The following is a 17,564-nucleotide window of genomic DNA, read 5'->3' on the forward strand; positions in this document are numbered from 1 at the left end:
TCAGTAAAAGGATTTGGTATGAGGACATCAATTGCTATCTCCAACAAAGCCCTCCATGATGCTGCTGGTCCAGGGTTTTTATTTATTGATAAAGGGTCAGTGTATCAAAAGTCTAGGACTTCAGAGCACCAAATGAGAGCTCTGTAAATAGCAACATTGTATAGTTTAGCTAAAGGAACAACTTTTATCAGCTAAAGAATCATAATTTTCCTTTCAAGATCCAAGTCTCCAGACTCCATCCATGGATCAACCTTCCAAGGTTGCTCACACCTACCTGCTGCTGCTTTTCCATCCAGCAGTAAGAGGCGTACTGGCTCTGACGTCACCCTGCTTCCTACTTGCTTTCACATGTGGAAGATGCAGCTTTGTCAGTTTGCAACCACTAGTTATTTTTTGCATTTACTAGGCCATGAGGTCAAAGTATTGGACCTTTACATTTTACAAGCAACTTTACATGCAGTATGCTCATTTGCTCTGGTCTTTCCACTCACGTTGATTTACCTTATCTTTATAAGAAGTGGCCTGTTATATTTTTACTATCTGATACCCTATGTTTAAAATTCTGTTTTGTATTTTAATATTATGTATGCAACATTAAGCAATTCAAGTGTTTTTTAAAAAATATTTTAAGTGTATGGGTTTGCGTTCATGCAGAGGTCAGAAGAAAGCGTCAGATCCTCTGCAGTTATAGCCAATTCTAAGTTGCCATGTGGTGTGGCGAGTTGGACCTGGGTCCTCTGGGAGTCTTAGCTGGGGTCATCCTTGTGGATTCCTGGGAGTTTCCCTGGCACCAGGTTTCTCCCTAACCCCAAAATGGGCCCCTAATCAAGATATCTCTTTCATTGCTCTCCCCCAACCTGATCCCTCATGTTCCCATCTCTCCCCTCCCTCTCCTCTGCCCCAGTTTACCCAGGAGATCTCATCTATTTCCCCTTCCCAGGGAAATCCATGTGTCCCTCTTTGGGTCCTCCTTGTTACCACAGCCAAGCACTGGGCCGAGCTCAGGGAGTCCAGTTGAAAAGAGGGAGGAGGGACTTTACAAGCCAGGGAGGTCAAGGTCATTACAGGGGAACCCACAGAGACAGTTGACCTGAGCTAGGGAGACCTAGCTAGGGAGCCTACATGGGACCAATCTAAGCCCTTTGCATGGGTGTGACAGTTGTGTAGATTGACCTATTTGTGGGGCAGTTAACAGTGGGATCAGGACCTGTCCCTGGCTCATGATCTGGCGTTTGGGAACCTATTCCCCATGCTGGGATGCCTTGGCAAGCCTTGATGCGGGAGGAGGAGCTTGGTCCTGCCTCAACTTTATATGACATGCTTTGTTGACGACCATGGGAGGCCTGCCCCTTTCTGAAAGGAGGAGTAGATTTGGGGTGGGGATAGATAGGAGGAGGGAACAGGAGGAGAGGAGGGAGGGGAAACTGGTTGGTATGTAAAATAAATGAAGAAATTTAATTAAAAAAATTAAAAATAGTTCTATTAAAGAGATATGTTTGTAATTTTATTACATTTAGGAAAACTTTTACATAAAAATAAATCATTCTTATCAGCAATAAATTGTAGTAAATGAACACTGGCAGTTTGTACAGGCCATATTTTTAATGTTTTTATGTCATTAACTATGAAAAGATCCCCTTTTAATATACTTTAAAATATGCTTCATTTTATTCTCTCATTTATATTCAGATTTTGTTGTTGTTGTTTGTTCGGTTTTTTGTTTTTTTGCCAAGACAGAGTTTCTCTGTGTCCTGCAACTCACTCTGTAGACCAGGCTGGACTTGAACTACAGAGATCCACCTGGCTCTGCCTCCCAAGTGCTGGGCTTAAAGGCATGTACCACCACTGCCTACCAAAATAAAATTCTTAAATGCAAAATATTCACCATTTGTTTAAAAGACAGCACCCATGTTTCCCCATATTTAATGTAGTTTTTAAAAATGTCTTCTTTGAGGTATATCTGTGTTATAATTGTAAACACATATTTTCAGCTGGATACAGTGGTTAGTTCCAGCAACTCGGGGGGCTGGAATGGAAGGATTGAGACCAACATGCTTCCATTCCATCTTAAAACATAAACAAAATAGTAATCACACATCTACTTAGGAAGAGCATTGGTTTTGTAGTTAAGAGGGGACAGAAGAACCTTTGTAAAAAGCTCGGGCTTCTTAGGATGATTTGGAGGCCTATATAATAATCTTTGCATGCTTTGGCAAATTAAATCTTTTTCTGGTATCTTTCATGTGTTCTTGTTTTACTGGTAGTTTTTGTGTTTTTTAAGGTGAAATGAATGATAAACGGTGCTTGTGGTGGTACTGGTTACTGGTGGAAAGGTCACGGTCACGACAGAACCCGGTTGCTTAGTAGTGGAGAGCTTTATTAGGAGGAAGGGGAGGAAGGACAAAAGGACCAGGCCTGGAGAGGAAAGAGAGAGAAAGATGGTGGGGTGGGGGGGAGAAGGAGCAGAAGAGAGAGAGAGGGTGGGATCTGCATCTGGCTTTTAAGGGCTCCTGGTACAGAGCCACACCACGCATGCGATGATTGTGTGACCACGCCGCAGGCACTTCGTCGCCAGCACACACTGATGTCATAAGACGCAAGACCCTTTGCTTAACTCCTGAACTGCACATGTACGGTCATGCCGCTGGAGTGAGGGCAGAATTCTAACATAAGGTTTTTGAACAAGGACTTACACCAAATATGTAGAAAAATTTTAAGTACATAAATTTATAAAAAGTTTAGCTATGTCTAGAATAATGTCTGTTTTCCTAATTTAAAAGTTCAGCCTTTTGTGTTTGATTCTCTGTGTGTGAGTGGTATATGCACATGTGTTTATGCAGGCACATGCAGACCAGAGGAAGACATCAGGTGTCCTGCTCTATCACCCTCTACCTTATTTCTTTGAGGCAGAGTCTCTCATTGAACCTGGAGCTAGGCTGGCGGCCTCCTGTCTCAACACCAGTGCTGGGGTTACCCACAATGATGCCATGCCCACTCTCTTACCTGAGTACAGGGGACTTGAACTCAGGTTCTCATGCTTCTCTAGCAAGCATCTTTCTTACCCGTTGAGCCATCTCTCTAGCTCCTGGTTTGTGTGTGTGTGTGTGTGTGTGTGTGTGTGTGTGTGTGTGTGTGTGTGTATACAGTTTTGTTTTGTTTGTTTTTTTCCTGAGACAGCGTTTCTCTGTGTAGTTTTGATGCCTGTCCTGGATCTCGCTCTGTAGACCAGGCTGGCCTCGAACTCACAGGGATCCACCTGGCTCTGCCTTCCAAGTGCTAGGATTAAAGGTGTGCACCACCACCGCCTGGCAAGAAAGTATGTTTTAAAAATAAAAGAATACAATGTAAATAATTCTTAGTGAAAAAGGCATCTTAAACCACAGGCTTTTTATGATAGCTATTTAGAATAATTAAGCCTTTTTTTTTTCCTAAGGAGATCAATAGTAATAAACATTTTTCTTTTTACATTAGAATCAAATAGAATTAAAAAGTTTCATATTTATTATTTTTTATAAATTGTCTATATCAGAAACTCAGTGAAAGATCAATTAAATGATACTTCAGGTTGTTTTTGCCTTATGGTATGACTAGCACTGCAGGAATAATGGCTTATGAATGGGAAACTGAGAATCTCTTCCAGATTTCCTAGTTTGGAACCAAGTAGTTCCAGTGCTTTTGCAGTTCACTGGAGACTAAAATGAAATTTCTGCATTTGATAGTTTTTTTTTTTGACAGCTTCTTTCCTTTTTCAAAAATGTTTTATTATTTCCTATGTCAAATAATTGTTATAATTGTCTTTTTGTTACTGTTCACTTTTTAAATATTGATACTTGAATTTAAAATTTTTATCTTAAAATATTTATGATATTTAATTTTTAGAGCAGCTTTAAGTTATAACAATGTTAAATAGAAAAAAATGAATTATGAGAGCCCGGGGAACTGAGAAATTAAGGCCAGAAGTAAATCCCTATGTACACTGTGACTTCAATAATATACTGATATGTTGTTTACTACATTAATAATCTATACATACTTGTTCATTAGTTTTGACACATATACTATACCAACTTGAGATACTTTATGTAAATACTTCATTATGTCAATGTGTATTACCTTATATCCATATACTCCATTAGAGTACCATACAGATTAGTTATACTTGTTTTCTATTCCTAAAACCCCCTACTTTATACTTAACATTTTCCTAATAGTATTAGCTTTTTAGCTTTTGGAAAGCTGAATTGTTAAGGTCTGCTTTTTTTGTTTTGTTTCGTTTTAAGGCAGGGTTTCTCTGTGTAGCCCTGGCCATCCTGGAACTCACTTTGTAGACAGGCTGGCCTCAAACTCACAGAGATCCACCTGCCTCTGCCTCCTGAGTACTAAGATTAAAGACGTGTCACCACCTCCTGGCGTAAGGTCTGCTTTCTTAATACCAATTCAAACAATGTCAAAAGAAGGCTAATTTAATATATTGATTGTAACTTAAGCCTTGGCATCCCAGCACTAAACTCTGTCTAAACCGATTCTATGCCTTTCAGGGCCTTAGCTGTCAAATGGAAATGGTTATCCTGCCACTGAAATGAGAAGTAAAATGTAGATTTGATTCAGATAGAGCAGGTTGTTGTACCAGGCTCAACAATGATAAGGCAATGGACTTAATAAGACTCAATGGTATGATATGATGATTGCTATTTCAGTCTTTTAAAATCTTAAAGTGCACTGTTTTTAAGGCTCATAAGCTTATCAAAAACTAGGTAATAAAGAACCCTGGCACATGAGGAAGTCAGTTTTATTTAACACTTACAATAAAACATATGTGCCGGTATTAATTCATGCATAATATCAGGAGTTTAAAGAATTAATTATACTTCCTTAAATAAGATAATATACAGTATTCTGAATGTGTCAAGATTGTATATCTCATTTCAATAAAGTAATCCTATATGTGGTAACTTTATAGCTGTAAAAATAGTCAAGCTTATTTTTTGTATTTTTTTCTTGCAAATCTTATGAGACTTAGAATTCATTTCAAATAATTCATTTGTACTCTTTTACCAGGCAAAAAGAAACAGTAGAGTTTACTTCAAAACTTTTAGTTTTTGCCAGGCAGTGGTGGCGCACACCTTTAATCCCAGCACTCTAGAGTCAGAGGCAGGTGGATCTCTGTGAGTTCAAGTCCAGCCTAATCTACAGAGTGAGTTCCTAAACAATCAGGGCTACACACAGAGAAATCATGTTTTGAAAAACCAAAGTAAAATTAGTAAATAAATAAACTTTTAGTTTTCAACTTGGTACTTGCAAAGATACTTGATTCTGGGTGCTGAAAAGGACAGTGTGTATCAGTATCCATAGTCTAAAGTTAGAGTGTGCCAAAGAGGTAGTTTCTGTTATGCTTTATTATTTGGGAGGTTGTTTAGTAGACGTCCATCCTGTTGTCAAGAACACATGTGTATGGAGCAGCAAGTTGGGTTGCGTATAAAGTGATCCTAGACCATTTATATCTAGTGTAGCAAGTAAAGCCTGTGGGTATTTCAGTAGGAATTTGGCGCCATTTCAAACTCTTGTTTAACAGAAGTGGCTAATTCGGCTTCTGGTAATTTCATAAATGCCCCATAAAATTAACTTGTATTGCCTTGGTATGACCATTTGAAAAAATGCATTCACACTTAGCATTCATATTTCAGTATAATTCTGGATATTTTTCTTTTTCTGTAGCGTATTTTCTATAGCTTCCATGAATAAATCAATAATTTCTTTATAATTAAAAATTTGAGGTTGATTATTAGACATTAGATTTTCAAGTTCAGGGGGTGGAAGGATGGCTCAGTAGTTAAGAGCACTGACTCTTAACCACTTTTTGAGAGGACCCAGGTTCGAGTATCACCACCTGGCATCTCACATTTTTCCGTAACTCCACTTCCAGGGAATATGACACCCTCTTATGGACACCCTCTTCTGAGCACCAGGCACACATATGAAACACAGACATACACGAAGGCAAAACATTCATAACCCATAAAATAAAATAATCTAAAATTGAGAAAAAAAGCTTAAGAATACAAAACAGAAGTTCAGTCAGTTTTGTTATTTTTCAGCCAAGCAAGAGTTGTCATATCCCTGTAGAATCATCACTACTATGTAATATCACTTGGCTGTAAAGTGAGTTACCAAATGATTGACAGATTATTTAGGAACCACATAGTGAAAAACAGGCTGTAGATTTTCATGGACAGAATTAAGCCAGTTTAGCTGTATGGAGGTGTAGATATACTTTCATTTTCTAAGCCAGCAATTTTTATCTTCAGAGTTTTGTAATCATGTGTGTAGGATGCATTAAGCTAAATTTGGAAGATGTTCAGAATTTTAAGCTGCTATAGTACTAATGAGAATTTTAACTATGCCAAAAATGTGTTTTCTTTTGCCCTTTTAGACATAGCATATGATTCAATAATAGCATTGGAGACTCTAATTAGAAAAGTTTAAGGCACCCAAATTTGAAATCTTAACATTGTAAGTAAAATATTCAACCTGACTGTGACTTCTTAATGTTTTGAAACAACTCAATCAGGATAAGCCAGTTAGACAGGCAATCTAATATTATTGGTAAGTGCTCTATCTGTACAAGTTGGATGATTTCTATTACTGCTAGTCTAGAGATGAGATATTCTTAAGGACCTTATCACTACAGTACAAGCAAACAAGGAGCAGAGAATCCTCGCATTAGGCTGATAGCTATGCCACAGTAGCAAACAAGGTCATCTGATGCTAACAATACCTTTTTCCCCACCAGAAACAGCTGTAGGCCCTTGGTAGAGGAAGACGTTTCTAGCTTTAGTCGCCAGACTACTCCATGTATTATAGTCCCAGGCAATATCAGTTCGCAGTGAAAAGTATCCACTCCTCTGTGCTTTTACTTCCTCTCTAACAGAGGAAAAGAGTGAAGATGATAAGTCAGTGTGGCTGATTTGAGCAAACAAATAGTGAATGGATTTTTTTCTTATTTTAGTGTATTATCTCCAAATTTAAATTTTATCAAAATTAAAGACTATAAAAATATATCAAGATGCAAGTAGAAATGGACACATTTCTAGATAGATACAACCCTTCAAGTGTCTTCTTAGAATTAGAAAGCATGATCCATGTTCCTGTAGCTTTTAAGGAAATTGAGTCTGTTGATTAAATTATCATCAAGAAAACAGTCAGCCCAGGTACTTCTTTACGTGTATTTTACAAAGAATTCAAGGAAGAGATCATTCTAATATCCTCAAAAAGAAGAATACTCCCCACCCACCCAGCCCATTTAGTGAGTCTATTACACCTTAATACTAAGCACAGACAAAGATGATAAGGAAAATTATAATCTAGTCCTACTCAGAAGTATACATTGAAAAAATTTTATGAAATTAATTGCCACAGCAGAGCTTAGAGTGTCACTATCTTGATATAGAAGATGTATTTGACAGTTGATTATATGGATATTTAACAAAAAAAAAGCATTAAAGATGAGACATTAGAACTTTTCAGTTAGGTATTTGGAATGCCAGATCCTCATTTGATTCTTTTTTTTGGTGGGAGGTTCGAGACAGAGTTTCACTGTGTAGCCCTGGCTATCCTGGAACTCACTCTGTAGACCAGGCTGGCCTGGAACTCACATAGATCCTCCTGCCTCTGCTTCCTGAGTGCTGGGATTAAAGGTGTGTGCTACTATGCCTGGCTCCTCATTTGATTCTTAGTTAGCAAATATTTTCTTCCACTGTACCTGTCTTTTTGCTTTATTAACTATTGTCTGTATGTGTGTATATGTGTATTACATACATGTGTGTATATTTGTGTTTCGCACATGTGTTGACATGTGCATGTGTGTGCCTGTGAATGGAGCTGCCCAAATTACTGTTCTAAGTTTCATCTTGTCTGATATGGAGTGCTGACTAGGACCAGCAATATTTTAGGAGCCTGAGTAGGTGGATGACAAAAGACAGAATTTGAGTTTGGAGAAATCTCTTTATTTTTTTAATATTATTTTATTTTATTTTTGGAGACAATGAAACTTTATTTAGAAACCAAACTACTTGGAAAATATATCACAGGCTTGACAGCAAACAGACAAGCATATCACTGTTTCAAATAATTAATTGGTATAAATACAACGTAGTACTTATCCAAAAGATAAGTTGGGGCAGCAACACTGCACTGCAGAGCCCTAGACAAAAATGGCATTCTTAAGGTGTGTGCCTGTCTTGCTCTATAGCAGTCCTAGCCTTCCTTGGCCCAAGTTGCCTACTTTTAGGCCTCCTTGTTGCTAGGGATTACCTCTATAAGGCTCTGTGAATTCAGGGGCTGAGTGAGTAATAATGGCTTTGGACTTTTATTCTGTGAAATCTAGGTTTTCCCCAAACTAGTACTTCTCAGCAGTTCCTATTTGACTGTTTACTTTCAGCTACTGGTCTGTGAATAACAGTCAAACCCCTTTGCTCTTCATGGGCATATGTCACCTTGCTGCAGAAGTCAGTGAAGGAAGCTGTTTCCCATGCACAGTGTGACACTGCCCTGCTTCTGCAGGAGCTTCCAGAGTAACAGAATTTGAAGAAAAGGACTTTCCCATCTTGATGGCCAGAAAATACAAGAAACATTTAGAAACTATTCAAATTACTTTCCCTTCTGTGTCTTAAATCCACTTTGTGCCCTTGCATATAAGACAAAACCAAACAGAAAAGATCTGGAAAGGAAACCTTTTCCTCCCTCTAAATTACTAGCCGACTGGGTGTTGTTTCAGAGCATATGCGGGTTGTGTGGTGATTCTGTGGTAAGCAGAAGCTTGGCAACAGACACCCCTCTCCTCAAAATAACCAGCAAGTTGAAGAAACCTGCCAGCTTGGATTTAGTATGAATTTGAACCCTTGGTACAAAGGCAATCTCTACGGCCAGAACAAGCACTTGCACAAGAAATTCTAGGATCTAGAATTCAATGCTGTACTATCTATGATACAGATTTTAGCACCAGTTTCTTTCCACTTCACCTTCTAAGATCCAGATGCAAAAGAACTTGTGTCCAGAGGTGAGTGACATTTGTCTGAAACTTGCCATGTCCCAAGTTTTCCTCATTCATAAACATTGCTTAACAGACTAAATTTCCATTCTTTCTTTTAAATAGCCTGCCCTCAACCCCATGGCCACTGGCAAACAACTTTATCTCCCAATGGATGACAGAGCCTCTTTCATCTTCCTGATCATTGTTGGGATGAGGTGCGTGTGGTCATCCACACACTTGGCCACACAGCTGTCCAGCTGTTGCTTTACCTGCAGCTCCTTACTTTCTGCATCCATTGAGTCTTTGGCTTTTTCATTGCAATGCATGGTGCATCAGGCCAGGCGGTCCTGGAACCTTTCCAGCTGAGTGGTCACCAAAGCCTGGGCTTGAGCCAGAGGCACAAGGCAGTGCTTGATGAGGCCCTGCATCTTCTGATATTCTCTCTCCTCTACACTTCCCCCACAGTGTCCACAGCCTCCTGCACTCAGAGTTGCTGCACGTCCACCATAGTGACCCTGTGCTGTATCATGCCAGCACCCTGTTTATTTATTTTTTAACACTGTTTTTGTCAGAAGAGATGAGGCTTAACCCCTGAAGGTTATTTTTCAGCACAGAGAACTTTTTTCTTTGTCTTACGTTTGCAAAGCCAGGATTTCTCTGCTTTGAATTCAGAAAATGATTAAGAACTAATTTAAAATTCATATCCATTTGGTGTCTTTGATCAAGTCTGCAGGCCTCCTCATTCCCGACACAGTCTCTCCACAGAGATCTCTGGCACAGACTTTTCCCTAAGTCATTTGCATTCTCATTTCTTTTGATCTTAGCCTAGCTCCACTGCTTCTCTCTGACCTTTTCTCAGTCAGCTCTTTGTCAAAGTCAAAAAAATGGTGGCCCTTATCATCCTCACTTCATACCTTTGCCTAGAAGACAGAAGGAGGTTGCATTACGCACCCCACCCCCAGGGTCCTCCTCTGTTTGCTCTTGTTGACAGAAGTTTCTCTCCCTCCAGCAGCTTCCAAATAAACACACCAAGGCTTGTATTAATTACACATGCTCAGCCAATAGCTCAGGCTTGTTACTCGATAACTCTTATATTTTCAATTAACGCATATTTCTTATCTATGCTTTGCCATGTGACTTGGTACTTTTTCTCAGTATGGCATTCCCATCTTGCTTCTCTCTGCATCTGCTCGCTACTCCCTAGCTCTGCCCTTTTTCCTTCCAGCATTCTCAGTTTAGCTCTCCTGCCTAACTTTATCCTGTTCAGGTATTGGCCAGTCAGCTTCTTCTTCTTCTTTTTTAATATTTTTATTTTATAATTCACTTAATTTCACATATCAGCCAGGGATTCCTCCATCCTCCCTCCTCCTGCCCCCTAGCCTTCCCCCCCAACTCACCCCCCCATTCCCACCTCCTCCAAGGCAAGGTCTCCCCTGGGGAGTCAGCCCAGCCTGGTAGACTCAGCCAACGCAGGTCCAGTCCCTTCCTCCCTACACCAAGGCTGAGCAAAGTGTCCCAGCATAGGCCCCAGTCTCCAAAAAGCCAGCCCATGCACCAAGGACAGGTCCCAGCTCCACTGCCTGGGGGCCTCCCATACAGTTCAAGCTAATCAACTGTCTCACTTATCCAGAGGGCCTGGTCTAGTTCCATGGGGGCTCCTCAGCCATTGGTTCACAGTTCATGAGTTTCCACTAGTTTGGCTATTTGTCCCTGTGCTTTTTCCAATCATGGTCTCAGTATCTCTCACTCATACAATCCCTCCTCTCTCTCGCTGATTGGACTCCCGGAGCTCCACCTGGGGGCTCCGGGAGTCAGCTCCTTTATTAAGCCAATCACAGCAACATATATTCACACAGTGTAAAGGAATATTCCACAGTTCTGATAGGCACTTACTTTCTCTTCAGTCTCTTCTAATAATAGCTTTTCCTTTCCCCTCTTTCTCAATGTTTATATCTGAAAACTAAAAACTCCCAAACCTGGTGTGTTAGGGTTCTGTAAAGGAACAGAACTGATCAAATGAATGTATATGTATTAGAAAGGGATGTGTTAGAGTGGCTTATAGTCTGTGGTCCAGGTAGCTTAATAATGGCTGTCTCCTGATGGAAAAGCAAGGAAGCTAGTAGTTGTTCGGTCCCAGGACTGGATGTCTCAGCAGTTCCAATCTGTTGCTGGAATTCTGGAGAGTTCCTAGAAAGCTGCTGATCTTCAGTCTACATTAGAATTCTGAAGAAGTAAGTTCTAATACTAGCAAAGGAATGCCTCAGCAGTAGGGTAAATCAACTTACCAGCAAGAGTAAGGGCAAACATGGAAAAAGCAAAAGCTTTCTTCTCCCATGCTCTTTTTTTGTGGCCTCCCACCAGCAGATGTGGCCCAGATTTAGGGTAGATCTTCATACCTCAAGTGATCCAATCAAGAGAATCTCTAATAGGTGTGCTTTGCTGCTTAAGTTTTGGTTGATTACAAATGTAGTCACATTGACAGCCAATGTTAGCTCTCACAGGTTCACCCTTTGTCGACCTGACATGCAATCACATCTCCTTATATCATACTTAATTTCTAAATGAAAATAATAGCCAGGCCAGAATTATTTTTTTTAATACAGATTTTTTTAAAGATTTATTTATTTATTTTGTATACAGTATTCCTCCTGCATGTTGCCTGCAGGCCAGAACAGGGCACCAGATCTCATTATTGATGGTTGCAAGCCACCATGTGGTTGCTGGGAATTGAACCTCTGGAAGAGCAGCCACTGCTGTTAACCTCTGAGCCACCTTACCAGCCCCAGGCCAGAATTCTTCTAGCATGATATAACGATCTTATGTGCAACCACAAATGGATTATTTATTTTAGAATAGGTGTCAATGCCCCTTGAGGATGCTTGGTCTTTTAATGTCTCCTAATTTAAATATGGTAACCACTGATACTATCTCAATCAGTGGTTTATGATAAAGAAAACATATAATATCTGCTTAATATATGTTTATATATGCACAAACATATTCTTAACAAAATAGGGCAAAAGTACTCATATCACATACAGTCCTTATTTCTGCAACTGGCCTTAGCTGGTATTTTTAACTATTTTCCTCTACTACCTATTCTATATTTCTTCTACCTTAAACTAACACCTTAGTGGGCCTTGGTTTTTTTTTCTGGAGGAGTGAACCATACTTTTATTCCTGAAGGGTCTGTGCCCTTTGTCATTCTGTTTGGATTGGTTTATAGTAGTTTCCAATTGACTTTTAATCACAAGACATAGTAACAAGAGACACCCTAAAAGTTCTCCTGCACCATGCAGAAGCAATCCAAATTCTCCCTGTCAGTCTCAATCAATCATTCTTCCTAACACTGTTAATCCTTTCTTTACCTGTTGGATTAAGGGCATCAGAAGGCCAAAGTAGCAAGTCTCAAGTTTCCAGTTCAATGGAATGTTTGTTTTGCCTGTGGCAGGAGTGCTCCACTGCCCGAACTCCTAGGCCAGTAGAACTTAAGGTTGTAGGGACAGGAAGCAAAAATTGTCCTAGTTTGTCACTATGGGTGACAGTGTGTGAAAGAAACCATTCCCCCCCCCCCCTTGATTCATGAGCTGGTGAATCCCAACTATTGAGAGAAACTGAACTTTATATTAGATGCTGTTTCAAAGCATGTACCACCTTCTGGAACACCCTGCCCCAGCCCTTTAGGCTACTGTCATGTAATTAGTGCTATTACTGTGCCTTCAAAAGGCCGTTCTGCCTGGCGGCAGTGGCACACACCTTTAATCCCAGCACTTGGAAGGCAGAGCCAGATGGATCTCTGTGAGTTTGAGGCCAGCCTGGTCTACAGAGTGAGATCCAGGATAGGCACCAAAACTACACAGAGAAACCCTGTTTCAAAAAGCCAAAACAAAACAAACAAACAAAGCAAAAGGCCATTCCACCATTCTATCAGGCCAGCTGCTTCAGGATGGAGAGGAGCATGGTAAGATCAGTAGTGTCAACGAGCGTGGGCCCATGATTTCTCTGGCTATGAACTGAGCTCCTTGGTCAGAATCAGTGTTGTGTGGCATACAGTGATAGTGGATAAAAGTTCTGCAAGTCCATCAGTGATAGCTGGAGCTGAAAAATTTTGTGCAGGGTAGGCAAATCTACTTCTGTCTTAGTTCTTCTGAACCTATCTGTTGTAGTTCCTATATGAAATGTTCCCTGTGTATCTCTTTTCTCACGCCACATTTAGTGTATGGGGAATACCTCATAAATGCTAACCGTTCTGCCATGTCCACGTGGAAATATCCTACGAGTCAGTTTAATTGGATCTTGCTCTTAAGCAAAAGGCTTTTATTTATTTATTTATATAAATCAATATCTTATAAAACTATATCTGTTGATGTAGATGATCTTCACTTGAGTTCCCCCACAGGTTCTAGAAACATTGTCTCCATGAGCTCATCTTTCTCTGCCCACTAGCTTCTCCTTCTGGAGTTCCATTTTGTTTGCACAGGCTCCATCTTTCTGGTCATTCTTAAGTATATCTTGCCTCAATGTGTCATAAATACATTACCTTTTCATACAGTCATACCATACTTACATATGCTCTTGCTATTCTACTACTATGGCCTTAGAAAATTCCTCTTGTACCTAGAGTTTTTTTTTTTTTTTTAGTTCACTTCCTAATTTTTGTTCTCGTCTGTAGACTCAACACATCCATATTATTTGAACTTCCATATTATTGTCAAAATGTTTTTCCTAAACTAAAATCTAGATCATGATGATATTTTCTTGTGAAGCCTCTGGAGTGGCTGACTAGTGTCTCTTGGGATGAAAGGTAACTCTGGATCTTGCCCTTGCCTTTCTTGACATCCTTTCCTTCCTCTCCCAAATATATTCACTGGTGTTTTTCATCTGTCTCTTTCCAATGTTTTTTACTCTTCTTTTCCATATCAATGTGGTGGATTCAATCTTGTCTTCGGGTCAAAACCAAGAGATTCTGACTTTATAAGAAAAGGAACCCATTGTTACACCTCTAGCTCACGTGTGGAACACAAATGTCAGAATGATGAATCCATGCACTCAAAATAGAGCAACTTTTCCTTACTCTGTAGTCAAGGTTTTCTCACTTAAGGGTCTATAATTCAGTATATTGCATGGAAGAATTCTTCATTCTATTAATACACGAACAGATGGTGGTTGCTTGAGATGACCTAAAAGCTTTCCCTGCATTAGCACTTATTGAGGAAATAACTGTAGTGTGCTAAAATCTTTATGTTGATTTTTATTTAATTTATCAATTCCTGAAGTTTAGAATTATGAATTGATTTATTTAACAGTAGCCTCAGAAGATGTATCGTCATTTTTGCTTCAGAAAAATGAGATTATGAGATCATATAAGATTAAAACTCTTTTGTGGGAAACAAAGGCCCAAATGGAGTCTTTGGTGGACTTCAGATCTGTAGTGCTCAACACATGAAGGAGATGAAAGCAGACAAAAAGATCCCAAGTAACAAATGCAGCAAACAAGGGCATGGAAGGAAGCATGAAAGGCGATGATGAATGCCATAGCAGCCTGCTGCCCCAACATGCTCCTGCAATGGTTTCTTAGCAAAAGGCAAAGCTGTAAAAATAGAATTTCAGTATCATATTTTAAGATCACATCTAAAAGCAAACAATGTAGAAGGAGTGAAATTAAATAATCTGTAGAGTAGAGACAATTTCAAAAATCTGAGATGTAAAATGAAACGGAATTTTCCCAGAAAATATAATTAACTTATTAGTTAAAATACTAATTTTACTCACATTTTTCCAGTTACCCAATGTTGAATATTTTACTATTCACTTTAACATGTAAAATTTCTTCAGATTATCTACAGAGAGAAAATTTCTCAGTCTGTGAAAAGTTTCCCCTCAAAATATGTTTTGAACCATTTCTTTTTTTCACCTAACAAGAAAAGTAGCTCACATTGGGAAACATGTAACTGTACTTTGAAAATAAACATCTGCATCCTGCCTCATACATACCTCAAAAAGGCAAAGTTGGATTACTTTTAAGAATGTAAATATAAATTTTCAGCTATCAAAGAAAGTTGATTTTTATAGTATGTTCAGAGCAGACCTGGTGACACATGCCTGCAGTGACAGCACTCTGGAGCCTGAGGTAGAGGAACTGTGGTGAACTCAAGGACAGTGTAGTTTACATCATGAATCCCCGTCTCAAAAGAATCAAAAAAAGAAAATTTATTCTTGCCTTTCTTGATTGGTCAGAAATTTGAACTCACTGTCTTTGGGCTGAAGTCATGGTGTATACAGGGGCCATACTGTCCTCTGAGGTTCGATAACATGTGAAAATAGCAATATATATTCTATTCTAGAATAGGCAGTAGGATCCTGTCATCGATGTGAGGATCATTTACTATTAAGAAATCTATTAATGCTTCAATGTCTCCAAGAAGGGAATATACTTATATCTACGTTTGACTTACTGCATAAAAAAGAAACAAAGCTTAATATATAGGGTTATTATTTTAAAATTTATAGAAACTCATCATAAAATATTTTCTTGTTTTTATTTGTTTGATTTGTATTTTGATCTTACTGTGTAGCCCAGACTGGCTTCAAATGCCTCAGCCTCCTGGGTGCTGGGGTCGCAGGCATGCACCACCATTCCCTGTAAATACTTGATGTGTGTACATGTGTGCATGCAGATGTGGAGGCCAGAGGTCAATCTCCGGTGTTTATTTATCACTTCCCACCTGTTTTGGGAGACAGTCTTTCACTGAATTCAGAGGTAGGTATTTTGGCTAGACTTGCTTGCCACCAATACCCAGGATCTGAGTTTCTCTGCCTCCTGTGCTGAAGCTGCACATGCATGCCACTGTGCCCAGAATCCACACCCAGGTCCTCATGCTTGTACAATAAGTACATGTCCATTGATACTGCCATTAGTCCAGTCTTGTTTACATAAATACATGAAATCTTAGGAATTTGAATAGATTTGTCATTGTATAGTGTGTAAGAAATCAACTCTGATTTCCCTTTTTCTTATATGTAATTTTAGTATGCATAAATGCAAAGCCATTAGTATTAAAGCAAGAAGCAAATAATAACAAAAATGCAAGTGTGCATAAGTATGAAACTACAAATGAGTATTTTTCATTGATCATTTTTTTCAACTTCTAGCATTTAAATTAGGATTTAATTTTTATGGTATTGATAATATTTCATTGTTTATGGAGCCATTTCCAGGGGAGACTGGCTCACAGCAGATTTACTGGTAGTCTAACTCTTAAAGTCTCTGAAGATAAGATGATCCTTGACCTTTAGATACAGGAGTTGTGATATAGTTGTATCTGTTGGAGGTAGATTCTCCATGATCTGTTGATCTCTGCATTTTGTTTCATTGTGGTTTTCTGTGATGGTCTCCATTTTCTATGGAGAGGCTTGTTTGTTTATTTGTTTGTTCATTTGTTTGTTTTTTGAGACAAAGTTTCTCTGTGTAGCCCTGGTTGTTGTAGAACTCACTCTGTAAACCAGGCTGGCCCTAAACTCATGGGGATCTGTCTGCCTCTGTCTCCCAAGTGCAAGTGCTGGGGTGAAAGGCATGGGCCACCACCTACAGCAAAGAGAGGTTTTTTAAAAACCTACCTGTGGGTATAAAGGTAAGATGTAGAGCATATTAAGGAATTATGCTGGTCTAGAAATGTGGTGGTAGTAGATTATTTTCTAAGGTCCATGATCTCATTAGCTCTGGGAAGCTGGCTAGGTTTCCAGTACCAGGCAGATTTTCCTATTTTTGAGTGGACCTTAAGTCTAGTTAGATCATTGTTGGTTGTCACTGACGGGAATACCCACTTACCACACCTTTATGTATATCTTACCATGCTGGTGATTACTGTGGTTCATAGGTGCTGCAGCTGTGTAGTGCTGTTTGATTGCTTACGTCCATTGGCAGCTTACACAATATTTTCTGGAACCATGGAAGCTAGACTGCAAGGAGGCGGCTTTCAGGTCAGATCCAGCCTGAATAATCTGAGTCCTGTGTCCTAAGTGTGCAATGTTTCCAGTGATGGGGGCTCATCCTCAACCCCTGAGAGACAACTGAGGGCTACATTGATAATCAATATCGTTTGGGATTTACTTGGTTACTCTGACCAACTATTTGAAAGGAGATTTCTCATGCTTGGTACTGGAGTTTTGTGATTCTTGTGGGGAGCATTGTCAGTCCGAGTGACTTAACTTCCTTTGAAGTATGCGTGTATGTACACACTTATGTGTATTTTATATAATATTAGGTGGAGATAGTTCCTTAAGGCTTTATCAAACGGCCTTGGTAGGACTTGTCTTTCAGTCCTCCCTCTTCTGCACTGAGCACTTATCTGCTAATGATTGGGATTTTGTAGGTTGCTTTCACTGGGCTTCTGTGAGTAATGGTGCAATGAATTCTGTTGGTATGTAAAATCTCTTTCAGATAAGTAGTCAGAAGGAGGATTAGTAAGTCATGTGGCAATTCTATTTTAACATCTTGGTGGGAGTGGGGCAAAAGCATAACACAAGGATCTGGGAA

At 39.4% G+C, this 17,564-nt stretch overlaps 1 protein-coding gene and 1 pseudogene across 2 annotated transcripts in view; one reads left to right on the forward strand and one right to left on the reverse strand.

Annotated features, from left to right (window-relative positions):
* The window catches only part of Cog5 (component of oligomeric golgi complex 5), a 334,097-nt gene that overhangs the window by 192,892 nt on the left and 123,641 nt on the right, over positions 1-17,564 (forward strand). The window lies entirely within an intron of this gene.
* On the reverse strand, positions 9,104-9,673 carry LOC131924207 (protein FAM136A-like; annotated as a pseudogene).

The sequence above is a fragment of the Peromyscus eremicus genome, chromosome 14, assembly GCF_949786415.1.
Source record: "Peromyscus eremicus chromosome 14, PerEre_H2_v1, whole genome shotgun sequence".
Classification (NCBI taxonomy): domain Eukaryota; kingdom Metazoa; phylum Chordata; class Mammalia; order Rodentia; family Cricetidae; genus Peromyscus; species Peromyscus eremicus.